Source organism: Macaca fascicularis, chromosome 11 (assembly GCF_037993035.2).
Source record: "Macaca fascicularis isolate 582-1 chromosome 11, T2T-MFA8v1.1".
NCBI lineage: Eukaryota > Metazoa > Chordata > Mammalia > Primates > Cercopithecidae > Macaca > Macaca fascicularis.
The window spans coordinates 115,575,566-115,590,165 of record NC_088385.1 but is presented as its reverse complement, the minus strand read 5'-3'; the positions used below and the strand labels follow the sequence as shown (position 1 = coordinate 115,590,165).

General features: G+C 45.0%; 1 protein-coding gene across 5 annotated transcripts in view; it reads left to right on the top strand.

Annotated features, from left to right (window-relative positions):
- The first annotated feature begins 14,429 nt into the window (after positions 1-14,429).
- CORO1C (coronin 1C) overlaps positions 14,430-14,600 on the top strand; it is an 87,540-nt gene continuing 87,369 nt past the window's right edge. For all 5 annotated transcript variants that reach the window (XR_012420589.1, XM_005572156.4, XM_045365874.2 and 2 more), the window contains exon 1: positions 14,430-14,519. The gene's annotated coding sequence lies outside the window, so the exon portion shown is untranslated. The remainder of the gene's footprint in view (positions 14,520-14,600) is intronic.

The window sequence follows — 14,600 nt, the reverse complement described above, 5'->3', positions numbered from 1 at the left end:
TGTTTTCTTATACACTTCTGTTTGTAATATAATTGTCTTAAATATTTCCTCTACATACATTTAGAAGCAGATTAGTATTATAATTTTTACTCTAACCATCAATCATAACTTAGAAAACTCAGGAAGGGAAGGAAAGTCTGTATTTACTCGCACTTCAGATGACCATGTTCTTTCTTCCCTCCTAATGTTCCAAGGTTCCTTCTTCTATCATTTCCTCTTTAGAGAACTTCCTCTTTCCATTCTTTTTTTTTTTTTTTTTTTTTTTTTGGCAGAGTCTTGCTCTGTTGTCCAGGCTGGAGTGCAGTGGTGCAATCTCAGCTCACCACAACCTCTGCCTCTCAGGTTCAAGTGATTCTCCTGCCTCAGCCTCCCAAGTAGCTGAGATTACAGGCACGCGCCACCATGCCCAGCTAATTTTTATGTTTTTAGTAGAGATGGGGTTTCACCATATTGGCCAAGCTGGTCTCCGACTCCTGACTTTGTGATCCACCCGCCTTGGCCTCCCAAAGTGCTAGGATTATAGGCATCAGCCACTGCCCCCCGGCTTCTCTTTCCATTCTTTTAGGGAAGGTCCACTGGTGACAAATTCTCTTATTTTTCCTTCATGTGAGAATGTCTTGATTTCCTCTTCACTAGTGAAGAATATTTTCACTGGATATTGTATTCTGGGTTGATAGTTCTTTCTTTCAGCACTTAAAAAATGCTGTCCTGGCTGGACATAGTGGCTCATGCCTATTATCCCAGCACTTTGGAAGGTGGTTGGAAGATTGCTGGAGGCCAGGAGTTTGAGACCAGCCTAGGTAACATAGCAAGACCCTGTCTCTACAAAAAATTTAAAAATTAGCTGGGTGTGATTGTGCATGCCTGTAGTCCCAGCTACTTGGGAAGCTAAGGCAGAAGGATTACTTGAACCCAGGAAGTCAAGGTTGCAGTGAGCTATGATCATGTCATTGCATTCCAGCATGAGAGACAGACCAAGACCCTATCTTTTTTTTTTTTTTTTTTTTTTTTTGAGACGGAGTCTCGCTGTGTCTCCCAGGCTGGAGTGCAGTGGCGTGATCTCGGCTCACTGCAAGCTCCGCCTCCCGGGTTCACGCCATTCTCCCGCCTCAGCCTCCCAAGTAGCTGAGACTACAGGCGCCCGCCACCACGCCCGGCTAGTTTTTTTGTATTTTTAGTAGAGACGGGGTTTCACCATGTTAGCCAGGATAGTCTCGATCTCCTGACCTCGTGATCCACCCGCCTCGGCCTCCCAAAGTGCTGGGATTACAGGCTTGAGCCACCGCGCCCGGCAAGACCCTATCATAAAAAAAGAAAAGAAAAGAAAAGAAAAGCAGTGCCACTGTCTTCTGAGATCCTTGGTTTCTGATAAGAAACCTACTGTCATTCAAATTGATTTTCTACTTTAGGTAGGGTATTGTTGCTCTCTCACTGCTTTCAAGATTTTTTTATTTGTCTTTAGTTTTCAGAAGTTTGATCATGATGTGTGTTGGCATGAGCTTCTGTGGGTTTATCCTGTTTGAGTTTTGTTTAGCTTATGTAGATTTCTGGAATCTTTATTCCAAATTTGGAAAGTGTTCGGCCATTATTTCTTCAAGTACTTTTTCAGCCCCACCCTCTTTCTCCTGTCCTTCTGAAATTCTGATGTCATGAATGCTAAGTCTTTTGTTATAGTCCCAAGGTCCCTGAGGTTCTGTATAGTTTTTTGAAAGACGACAGAATAATCTCCAAATGCTTGGAAACTAAACAACACTCTTATAAATAACCCATGTCTCAAAGAGAAAGTTTCAAAGGAAATTTAAAAAAAAACATTAAACTGAATGAAAGTGATAATACAACATATCAAAATTTGTGTCATACAGCTAAACAAGGGCTGAGAAAGAACTTCATAGACCTACATGAAGTCTATTTTATCTTTTTTTTTGGAGACCAAAGTCTATTTTCTCTCTATTGTTTTCAGATTGGGTAATTCTTATAGTTGTCTTCAAGTTCATTGATTTTTTTCCTCTGCCCCCTCTATTCTGTTATTGAGTCCACCCATTGGATTCTTTAGTTTGTTACTATATTTTTCAGTTCTAAAACTTCCATTTGGTTCTTTCTTATATCTTCTATTTTTTGTGGATATCTACCTATATATATATCTATCCACCCATCTATAATATGGTACCTATGTATCTCTCTATCTATCCATCCATCTATAATATGGTACCTAGAACAACTCCTAAAAGTGCTATGCAAAGAGATACACTCAAAAACACTATAGATAGATCAAAAGAAACTCTAAAAATCCCTCAGGAAGGCAGTAAAAAGGAAACAGAGAAATGAAAAACAGAGAGAACAAGCACAAGCACAAAATAAAACAGCAGACTTAAGCTCTAATATATCAATAATTACCTTAAATGTAAAGGGTCTAAACACACTAATTAAAGACAGAACTTATTGCTGGGTGTGGTGGCTCACGCCTGTAATCCCAGCACTTTGGGAGGCCGAAGTGGGTGGATCAGCTGAGGTCAGGAGTTTGAGACCAGCCTAGCCAACATCGCAAAACTCGTCTTTACTAAAAATACAAAAATTAGCCGATTATGATGGCATGTGCGTGTTGTGGCGTGTGGAGGCTGAGGCAGGAGAATTGCTTCAACGCGGGAGGCAGAGGTTGCAATGAGCAGAGGTCATGCCACTGCACTCAGCCTGGGCAACAGAGTGAGACTCTGTCAAAAAAAAAAAAAAAAAAAAGACAGAACTTGGCAGAGTAGACTGAAAAAGCATGAACCAACTACATGTTGTCCATAGGAAACTCACTTCAAATATACAAGTGGGTTGAAAGTAAAAGGATGGTGGACAGGTACAGTGGCTCACACCTGTAATCCCAGCACTTTGGGAGGCCGAGGTGGGCAGATCACAAGGTCAAGAGATGGAGACCATCCTGGCCAACATGGTGAAACCCCGTCTCTACTAAAAATACAAATATTAGCTGGGCGTGGTGGCATGTGCCTGTTGTCCCAGCTACTCGGGAGGCTGAGGCAGGAGAATCACTTGAACCCAGGAGGCGGAGGCTGCAGTGAGCCGAGATCACACCACTGTACTCCAGCCTGGCGACAGAGCGAGACTCCATCTCAAAAAAAAAAAAGAAACTAAAAGGATGGGAAAAAAATATATCAGGCAAACATTAATCAAAAGATTGCAGGAATGGCTATGTTAGTATTAGATAAAGTATACTTCAGAGCAAAGAAAACTGAGAGACAGAGAAGGACGTTGTGTAATGACAAAAGGGCAACCCACCAAGTAGTCCTAACAATCCTAAACGTGTATGCACTAAACAACAGAGCTGCAGAATATGTAAGGCAAAAACTAATAGAATTAAAAAAGAGAAATAGATCCGTCACTGTAGTTTAAGATTTCTTTCTTTCTTTTTTAAGACATGGCCTTGCTTTGTCACCCAGGCTGGATCTCAGCTCACTGCAACCACCATCTCCTGGATTCAAGCAATTCTCCTCCCTCAGCCTCCCGAGTAACTGAGATTACAGGTGCCTGCCACCACACCTGGCTAATTTTATCATGTTGGCCAGGCTGGTCTCGAACTCCTGACCTCAAGTGATCCACCCACTTCAGCCTCCAAAAGTGCTGGTATTACAGGTGTGCGCCATCACGCCTAGCCCTATAGTTTAAAATTTCAATACTCTTCTCTCAATAACTGATAGAACAACTTGACAGAAAATCAGCAAGAATATAGAAGAACTCAATATCATCAACCAATGGGATCTGATCAACATATATAGGACATTCCCCTAAACAGCAGCAGAATACATGGTATTTTCAGATGCCCATAGAACATATACCACGATAGACCATATCCTAGACCATAAACAAATGTCAACAAATTTAAAAGAATTAAAATCATACACAGTGTATTCTTCAATCACAAAGGAATCAAATTAGAAACCAAGAACAGAAAGATAACAGATAATCTCCAAACACTTGCAAACTAAACAACACACTTATAAATAACCCAGGTCTCAAAGAGAAAGTTTCAAAGGAAATTAAGAAACACATTAAACTGAATGAAAGTGACAATATAACATATCAAACTTTGTGGCACACAGGTAAACAAGGGCTGAGAGGGGACTTCATAGCACTACATATATATGTTTAAAAAGTTCTACATCAGGCCAGGCATGGTGGCTCACACCTGTAATCCCAGGACTTTGGGAGGCTGAGGAGGGTGGATCACTTGAAGTTAGGAGTTCAAGACCAGCCTGACCAACATGGTGAAACCCCGTCTCTACTAAAAATACGAAAATTAGCTGGGCATGGTGGTGCAGCAAGCGTATAATCCCAGCTACTTGGGAGGTTGAGGCAGGAGAATCATTTGAACCTGGGAGGCAGAGGTTGCAGTGAGCTAAGATTATGCCTCTGCACTCCAGCCTGGTGACAGAGCAAGACTCCATTAAAAAAAGAAAGAAAGAAAGAAAATAGAAGTCCCAGGCCGGGCGCGGTGGCTCAAGCCTGTAATCCCAGCACTTTGGGAGGCCGAGACGGGCAGATCACAAGGTCAGGAGATCGAGACCATCCTGGCTAACACGGTGAAACCCCGTCTCTACTAAAAAATACAAAAAACTAGCCGGGCGAGGTGGCGGGCGCCTGTAGTCCCAGCTACTCCGGAGGCTGAGGCAGGAGAATGGCGTGAACCTGGGAGGCGGAGCTTGCAGTGAGCTGAAATCCGGCCACTGCACTCCAGCCTGGGCGACAGAGTGAGACTCCGTCTCAAAAAAAAAAAAAAAAAAAAAAAAAAAAAAGAAAATAGAAGTCCCACATCAATCATCTAAGCTTCCACTTAAAGAACATAGGACAAGGGGAGCAAAATAAACCCAAAGCAAACAGAAGGAAGGAATAATAAAGACCACAAATCAATGAAACAGAAAGCAAGAAAACAATAGAGAAAAATCAATGAAACAAAAACTAGTTCTTGAAAAGTTTCAGTAAAATTGACAATTCTCTGCTAATACTAACCAAGAAAGAAAAAGAAGACACAAATTAGCTGGGCGTGGTGGCTCACACCTGTAATCCCAGCACTTTGAGAGGCCAGAGGCGGGTGGATCATGAGGTCAGGAGTTCAAGACCAGCCTGGCCAAGATGGTGAAACCCCTGTCTCTACTAAAAATACAAAAATTAGCTGGGCATGGTGGCAGGTGCCTGTAATCCCAGCTACTCGGGAGGCTGAGGCAGAGAATTACTTGAACTGGGTGGCAGAGGTTGCAGTGAGCCAAGATTGCGCCACTGCATTCCAGCCTAGATTACAGAGCGAGACTCTGGCTCAAAAAAAAAAAAAGACACAAATTTTCAGTATCAGGAATGAAAGAGGGGCTATCACTGCTATTACTGCAGACATCAAACTTGATAACTTAAGCGAAATAGCCCAATTCCTTTAAAAACAAAAACTACCATAACTCAGCCACTATGGAACAGACAGTTTAGCCCTGTAACTATTAAGGAAATTGAATTTGTAGTGTAACAGATCCCCAAAGAGGAATCTCTAGGTTGAAATGGTTTCCCTGGAGAAGTTTACCAAACATTTAAAGAATTAACACTTACCTACAAAATCTCTTCCAGAAAATAGAAGAGAAGGAAACATATTCCAACTCATTTTTTTTTTTTTTTTTTTTTTTTTTTTTGAGACGGAGTCTCGCTCTGTCGCCCAGGCTGGAGTGCAGTGGCCGGATCTCAGCTCACTGCAAGCTCCGCCTCCCGCGTTCACGCCATTCTCCTGCCTCAGCCTCCAGAGTAGCTGGGACTACAGGCGCCGCCACCACGCCTGGCTAGTTTTTTGTATTTTTTAGTAGAGACGGGGTTTCACCGTGTTAACCAAGATGGTCTCGATCTCCTGACCTCGTGATTCGCCCGCCTCGGCCTCCCAAAGTGCTGGGATTACAGGCTTGAGCCACCGCGCCCGGCCTATTCCAACTCATTTTACTAAGCAAGTGTTAACTCTGATGTTAAAACCAGAGTTTTACAAAAAGGTGGAACTACTGGGCCGGGCGCGGTGGCTCATGCCTATAATCCCAGCACTTTGGGAGGCTAAGGTCACAAGGTCAGGAGTTTGAGACCAGCCTGGCCAATATGGTGAAACCTCGGAAAATACAAAAATTAGCCGGGTGTGGTGGCGGGTGCCTGTAGTCCCAGCTACTCCGCAGGCTGAGGCAGGAGAATGGCGTGAACCCAGGAGGCGGAGCTTGCAGTGAGCCGAGATTGCACCACTGCACTCCAGCCTGGGCGACAGAGCAAGACTCTGTCTCAAAAAAAAAAAAAAAACCAGAAAAATTAGCTGGGTGTGGTGGCACATGCCTATAATCCCAACTACTCAGGAGGCTGAGGCAGGAGAATTGCTTGAACCTGGGAGGTGGAGGTTGCAGTGAGCCGAGATGACACCACTGCACTTCAGCCTAGGAGACAGAGCAAGACTCCATCTCAAAAAAAAAAAAAAAAAAAAGGTGGAACTACAAATTGATATCTCACATGGGTATAGAAACAAAAATGCAGTCCAGCGTGGTGGCTAATGCCTATAATTCTGGTACTTTGGGATACTGAAGTGGAAGGATCACTTGAGCCCAGGAGTTGGAGACCAGCCTGGGCAACACGGCAAAAACCCATTTCTACAAAAGATACAAAAATTAACCGGGTAGTTACAGCTGCCCAGGGGGCTGAGGCGGGTGGATCACCTGAGCCTGGGAGGTCTAGGCTGCAGAGAGCCGAAATTGTGCCACTGCACTCCAGCACGGGCAACAGAGTGAGACCCTGTCTGAAAAGAAAAGAAAAGAAAAGAAAAAGAAACAAAAATGCTTAACAATAAATTAGCAAACAGAATTCAGCAATCTGTATAAATAATTGTCTACCTTTACCATGTGGGATTTATTCCAGGGATGCGAGGCTGGCTTGGTATTCAAAAATCAATGTAATGCACCATATATATTAGCAGGCTAAAGACGAAAAATCATGTATCATTCAGTGTAGTACAGGTATTCATGATTTAAAAATCTCTTCAAAATAGGAATGAAGGGGAACTTTCTTGTTTTTTTTTTTTTTTTTTTTTTTTTTTTTGAGACAGAGTCTCGCTCTGCCGCCCAGGCTGGAGTGCAGTGGCCGGATCTCAGCTCACTGCAAGCTCCGCCTCCCGGGTTTACGCCATTCTCCTGCCTCAGCCTCCCCAGTAGCTGGGACTACAGGCGCCCGCCACCTCGCCCGGCTAGTTTTTTGTATTTTTTAGTAGAGACGGGGTTTCACCATGTTAGCCAGGATGGTCTCGATCTCCCGACCTCGTGATCCGCCCATCTCGGCCTCCCAAAGTGCTGGGATTACAGGCTTGAGCCACCGCGCCCGGCCCTTGTTTTTTTTTTTTTAAAGAATAATCAAGTGCAATAGTGAGAAGTGGGGGGAGAGGGGAAGAGTAGTACATGGGGTTTGATCTGTAACTGACTGTAAAAAATCCATTGAGATAACTTACTACTTTTGGACCAGCCAACTTCCTCAATTTGATAAAGAGCATCTACATACACACACACAAAATCTGCAGCTAATATTATACTTAATGATGAAAGACTGAATGCTTCCTGCCAAAGGTCAAGAACAAAGCACAGACGTTTGCTTTCACTCCTTATTCAGCACAGTGCTGGAGGTGCTAGCCAGTGCAATAAGGCAAGAAACGGGCACAAGCGACATGCAGATTGGAAAGAAAAAAATTAATATCATTTCTATTTTCAGGTGACATGATTGTTTCTATAGGAAATCCCAAGGAATCTATAAAACACTTTGTAGAACTAATAGGTGAGTTCAACAAGGCCCCGGGATATAAGGTAAACATAGAAAAACTAGTTGTATTCCAATATACTAGTCATGAACTCATGGACATTGTAATAAAAAATATAGTGCTATTGGTGGGGTGCAATGGCTCATGCCTGTAATCCCAGCACTTTGGAAGGCCAAGGCAGGAGGATTGCTTAGCCCGGAGTTTGAGATCAGCCTTGGCAACATAATGAGACCCCCTGTCTCTACAAAATATAATTTAAAAATTAACCGGTGTGGTGGTGTGTGCCTGTAGTCCCAGCTACTGGGGAAGCTGAGGCAGAAGGATCACTTGAGCCCAGGAGTTCAAGGTTGCAGTGAGCTATGATCAGGCCACTGTACTTTAGCCTGGGTGATAGAGTGAGATCCTGTCAAAAAAAAAAAAAGAAGAAAAGAAAGGAAAAGAAAATTAGCAAGAAATGAGGAGACATTTAAATAGCAAATAAGAGCCAGGTATGGTGGCTCACACCTGTAATCTCAGCACTTTGGGAGGCCAAGGCAGGTGTATTGCTTGAGGTTAGAAGTTCAAGACCAGCCTGGCCAACATGGTAAAACCCCATCTCTACTAAAAATACAAAAATTAGCTGGGCATGGTGGCGGGTGCTTGTAATCTCAGCTACTCGGGAGGCTGAGGCAGGAGAATCACTTGAACCTAAGAGGCAGAGATTGCAGTGAGCTGAGATTACATCACTGCACTCCAGCCTGGGTGACAAAGCAAGACTCTGTCTCAATAATAATGATAATAATAATAATAAATTTTTTTAAATAAATAAATAGCAAATAAGAATGTGAAAAGATTTCGAACATTATTAGCCAACAGGAAAATGCAAATTAAAACCACAATGAGGTATTACTCTATACCTATCAGAATGGCTAAAGTAAAAAATAGTGGCAACACCAAATGCTGACAAAGATGCAAAGAAACTGGATCCCTCATAGATTGCTGGTGGGTGGGGATGTAAAATGGGTCAACCATTCTGGGGAACAGTTTGACAGTTTCTTAAAATACTGAACATACGACTACCATATAACACAGCAATTGGACTCCTGGGAATTTTTCACAGAGAAATGAAGACATACATTCACACAAAAAGCTGTACATGAATGTTTATAACATTTATACCAGCTTTATTCATAATAGCGCCAACCTGTATCCTTCAATGGGTGAATAGGTCAAACAATATGTCCTTCAATGGGTGAATATTTAAACCGTGTTGCATCTGTACCATGGCATACTACTCAGCAATAAAGGAACAAACTACTCACACATGCAACAACCTGGATGCATCTCCAGAGATTTATGCAGAGTGAAGAGTCAATTCCCAAAGGTTACATACTATATGATTCCACTTACATGACATTCTTGAAATGACAAAATTATAGAAATGTAAAACAGATGAGTGGTTGCCAGGGCTTAAGGAGGGGATGAATGGAAGGTGGAAGTGGCTGTGGCTATCAAAGGGCAACATGAGGTATCCTTGTGGTGATGGAAATATTTTCTATCTTGGCTGTATCAATGTCAATATCCAGGTTACAATGTACTATAGTTTTACAAGATGTTACCAAGTTGGGGGAAACTGTCTCAAAGGTACATGTGACCTCTCTCTCTCTTTTTTTTTTTTTTTTTTTGGTTATTTTTCACTAAATTCTTTGTAGAGATGAGGTTTCACTATGTTGCCCAGAGTGATCTCAAACTTCTGAGCTCAAGCGATCCACTTGCCTTGGCCTCCCAAACTGCTAGGATAACAGGCGCGAGCCACTGTACCTGGCCCACACATGATCTCTCTCTCTCTCTTTTTTTTTTTAATGAGACAGAGTCTCGCTCTGTCACCCAGGCTGGAATGCAGTGGCATGGTCTTGGCTCACTGCAACCTCTACATCCCGGGTTGAAATGATTCTTGTGCCTCAGCCTCCCAAGTAGCTGGCATTACAGGCACATGCCACCACTCCCGGCCTCTTTGTATTATTTCTTACACTTGTATGTGAATCTGCAATTATCTCAAAATTTAAATTTTAATTTAAAAAAAGGCATTTGTCTGTAGCTGGTTAATCATTCAGTACTTTTCCAGTTTCTATTTTGCAGAAAGAAGTATCCGAAGTAGTTGGAATGAAGATTTATTAATGTCAAGTGAATTTTAGTGCTTTTTCAAGTTTTGTTGTCTTCTATCACTCAATTAGGAGTCTTGTCTACTGAGATTACTCTAGGGACTTCCAGTCTCATTTATTTAATAATATTATTATTTGTTAATGCTTCCACAGGGTAATTCACTGAGCTTCTAGGTTGCCCTAGCAACCTAAAACAAATGTCCCCATTCGGTATCAGAAAAAATAGAAAAACGATTTGCTAAGGAGCCTCTGGATGCTGGGCCCACAATTCTTTCCTCTTCATACATGAGCTGGCATCTATATCATGTGGGGTCTGGAATCATTCTTATCTTTCCCGATCATTAAATTCCTCTCCATCTAGCACCTGTCTTAGGCCACTTTAGAAATCACCAGCTTTTGAGAGCAGGAAAAAACTCTTAAATCCAGCATCTCACCTGGACCTGGATCCCTCCCTTTAGGGCCAGCTTGGACAGAGCCACAGTTTCTTTCAGGCCCACAAAGCAATTGCTGTAGGTTCAAGAACAATGAGATGATGGGGTTTTCTCCCAGCAGAGTTATGCAGTTTTCCTGTTTCTGGAATTAGCAGCTCTCAGCTGACCACATTTAGGGTAGGTATGGAGTGAGAGTGAGGTGGCGTTGCTTCTGGCATTGGGTGCTTCCTGTGCAAGAATCACCTCCTCAAATGCAGGGCTAAAACTAGGAACTGAAAGAGGCAGTCAGAAGATGAAGGCCTTGGGATCTTTTGTAGTATATTCCATGGCAACTTTCTGGCGGTATCATCTGGTAGGGGGAATTCTTCTAATTTCATCATTATCATTTCATCACTTCTAATTTCTCTTTTTTTTTTTGATACGGAGTCTCGCTCTGTCGCCCAAACTGGAGTGTAGTGGCATGATCTCGGCTCACTGCAAGCTCCGCCTCCCGGGTTCACACCATTCTCCTGCCTCAGCCTCCCAAGTAGCTGGGACCACAGGCGCCCGCCACCATGCCCAGCTAAATTTTTTGTATTTTTAGTAGAGACAGGGTTTCACCGTGTTAGCCAGGATGGTCTCGATCTCCTGACCTCGTGATCTGCCCACCTCGGCCTCCCAAAGTGCTGGGATTACAGGCGTGAGCCACTGCGCCTGGCCCATCACTTCTAATTTCATCATTTATCTATGATCTTATGGAACCCCAATATTTTTTATTTTTATTTTTATTTACTTCTTTTTTTTTTTTTCAGAGTCTCATTCTTGCCCAGGCTGGAGTGCAGTGGCGCTATCTAGGCTCACTGCAACCTCCACTTCCAAACTCGAGTTCAAGCAATTCTTCTGCCTCAGCCTCCTGAATAGCTGGGATTATAGGCGTATGCCACCATGCCTGGCTAATTTTTGTATTTTTAGTAGAGACAGGATTTCATCATGTTGGTCAGGCTGGTCTCGAACTCCTGACCTCAAGCAATCTGCCCGCCTCAGCCTCCCAAGTGCTGGGATTACAGGTGTGAGCCGCTACTCCTGGCCGGAACCCTGTGATTTTTAAACATCAACATGTTTTAAAACACCTACTTTGTGCTGGGCACTGTGTTGGGTGCTTTGCCATGTCCTAATTCATTAAATCTAAACTCCTGAATATTCAAAACCACTTCCTGAAGCATTTACATGATCCCGGTGATATATAGGCAAGGAGAATACAGCTCAGAGAGGGGAAGTGACTTGCTGAACGTCACACAATGAGTAACAGGTGGAACCTGAATTTAAACCTAAACCAGCCAGAATCCAAAGTCCATGGTTTTTTCAGTTCTGTCATGCTGCCACAGAGGCAGTTTAGTGTAATGACTAACTGGCTAAGAGTGCAGGCTCTGCATTTAGATGGATGTGGGTTCTACGTGGTTCAAGCCATGTGACTTGGACAAGGAATTTAACTTCTCTGAGTCTCAGTTTCTTCACCTTTATGGGTGGGGATTAGGAATCCCTTCTGGGTTGGGTGTGGTGGCTCACGCTTGTAATTCCAATGCTTTGGGAGGCCCAAGTGGGAGGATATCTTGAGCCTAGGAATTTGGGACTAGCCTGGGCAACAAAACAAGACCCCATCTGTACAAAAAGTAAAAATATTAGTGAGCAAGGTGGTGTGCACCTGTAGTTTTAGCTACTGGGGAGGCTGAGGTGGAAGGATTGCTTGAGCCTGGTAGTTTGAGGCTGCAGTGAGCCAGATGGAGCCACTGCTTTCAGCCTGGGCAAAAGAGTGAGACTGTGTCTCAAAAAGAAAAAAAAATAGAATTATTTCCGTGGCCATAGGATTGTTGAGCAATTTCAGAAGATTCTGCATGTAAAGCACTCAGATAGGGCCTAGCATGTGTAAGTGATGGATAAATGTTAGCCATAATCTGTTTCCAAAGAATAAGCCAGCTTACTCGGTGGTTTCCAGTTAGAACTCAAAGCACTTTACCAATGTTCATTTTCCCCAAAGCACTTAGAACTCACTGCTATCAATGCCCCTGTTTAATTTATTAACTAGTGAATTTTAAAAAATCAACTTATATTGTTCAAAACTATTGAATTGTGGGCACAGTGGCTCATGCCTGTAATCCCAACACTTTGGGAGGCCGAGGTGGGAGGATCTCTTGAGCTCAGGAGTTTGAGGCCAGCCTGGGCAACATAGCAGGACCTCATCTCTACAAAAAAATGTTAAAAATTTCACTGGGCATGGTGGCACGTGCCTGTAGTCTCAGCTACGTGGGAGGCTGAGGTGGGAGGATTGCTTGAGCCAGGGAGGTCCATGCTGCAGTGAGCCGTGGACCGCCCCACTGCACTCCAGCCTGAGCGACAGAGCAAGGGTCTGTCTCAAACAAACAAAAACAAGTGAATTGTTTTTGAACCGCACCATATGGCAGGCACTGCAGTAGGTGTTTTATCACGTTTATCTCATTTAAATAAAGTGAGTGGCAAATCTTGCTGCAGGAAGAGTGCTGAATTCCTCTTATTAGGAGTGGCTGCTTGAAGGCAAAATAAAACCCAACCTTTCATTTTCTTGAGTCCCAGCAGTAGCAGCAACAGGGACTGTCGAGGGTTTATTACAAGCCAGGAACCCTTCTAAGCCTATTACTATTATCCTGGTGTAAAAGTAATCGCGGTTTTTGCCATTCCTTTTAATGGCAAAAAGTAATGCCATGATCATGGCTGCTAATATGCTCTCATGGAACCCTGTGAGGGAGGGGCTGTTATTATCCCCATTTTACAGATAAAGAAACTGACCCTAAGAGAGAATTTGCTGTGATAGCTGTCTTAGTTCAGGTCGAGCCTGATTTAAATAACACACGTTTCTGAGGCCGACGCTTAAAATAAAAAAAATCCCCCTGTGAATGGCAAAGATGTCTTGTTTGGGAAACAAGTAGCCCTACCCCTCAGTCAATTCGGTTCCCCAGGCTCTGTTTTCTCAAATCTCGGTATTTCAGAGCTTAGTATTTCAGAAAGGGATTTTGGCTATTAACAGGACAATTTCTTCATGCTAAAGATTAGGGAACTCTGGCCCAGAGAGGTAAGAGAACTATCCCAGGTCACACAGTCTGACGGCAGCAGAGCTGAGGCTCAAATTCCTGTGCTCCGACTTTCAGGCCCGGGCCGCCGAGTTATTAAGGGACTCCGGCCAGGGAAAGGAAGGGAGGAACCCTGAAGTTTCCATTCCCTCACCTGCGAAATGGGGTCAATCACGGGCCCTCTTTGGTGTTACGTGGGTGTGGCCCAGCCCAGGGGCGGACACCCTGCACTAGGAATGTGACAATGGACGGTTCAGGGAGGGCTGGAACTTCGGCAGTCCTCAGGGGAGGTGGTGGGAGTGTGTGACGGAGCCAGGGCGGAGCCTCGGGGGCCAGAGGCGTGGATTCGCGAATTCGGGGCGGGGCTTGAGGTTTAAACGTTGAGATCGGGCAGTGGGCGGGGCTTGAGATGCTAGGAATAGGGTTGCAGTCCTTGGGCGGGGCTTCTGGAAGACGGGGCGGGGCTTTGTGAGGCTGCTGGGCGAGTTCTGAAGCAGTGGGAGGGCAGCCGGGCTTAGGGAACCAGGAGGCTGCTTTAAGGACTTGGATAGGCAGTGCGCGGGGCTCAGAAGAGCTAATGTTCCTGTATTAAGGGATTCTGGGGGAATCTTTGAGGAGCTAGGGGACGTGGCCTCGCAGAGCCTAGCGGGTCAGTGAGCGGGGCTCTAACAACCCGGCTCCGGGGTCTAAGGAGCAGTGGGCGTGGCTCAGAGGCGCCTGTGGGCGTGGCCCTCTGGCCACTCAGATGACTGGAGAGCTGGGCGTGCGCTTGGGCACCGTCTGCATCCCTCGGCACGACCAGAGGGGGCGTAGCAAGGCGTGGAACGTGGGGTGGGAAGCGGGCTTCCCCTCCCGGAAATGGGCGTTTCGTGCCGCAGCCCGGCAGCCCTGGTTGGGCCCCGCGCGGTGCGGGGGCGGGGCCTACACGCGGTGGCGGGGGCGGGGGCGGCTGCCCGCGCCCCTCCCCCTCACAGCGCTCAGTGCCAGGCGGGAGGCGGCAGCGGTTGGAGGCTTCGCCCTGCTTTGCAGCAGGGACTTCGGCGGCGGCGCCTCAGGCACCTCGGCCCGGGTGAGCGGCGCGCGCCCGACGGGGCAGCCTGAGAGCGAGTCGGGCGGGCGGACCTGTCCTCTGAGCATGTGCCTGCGCGGG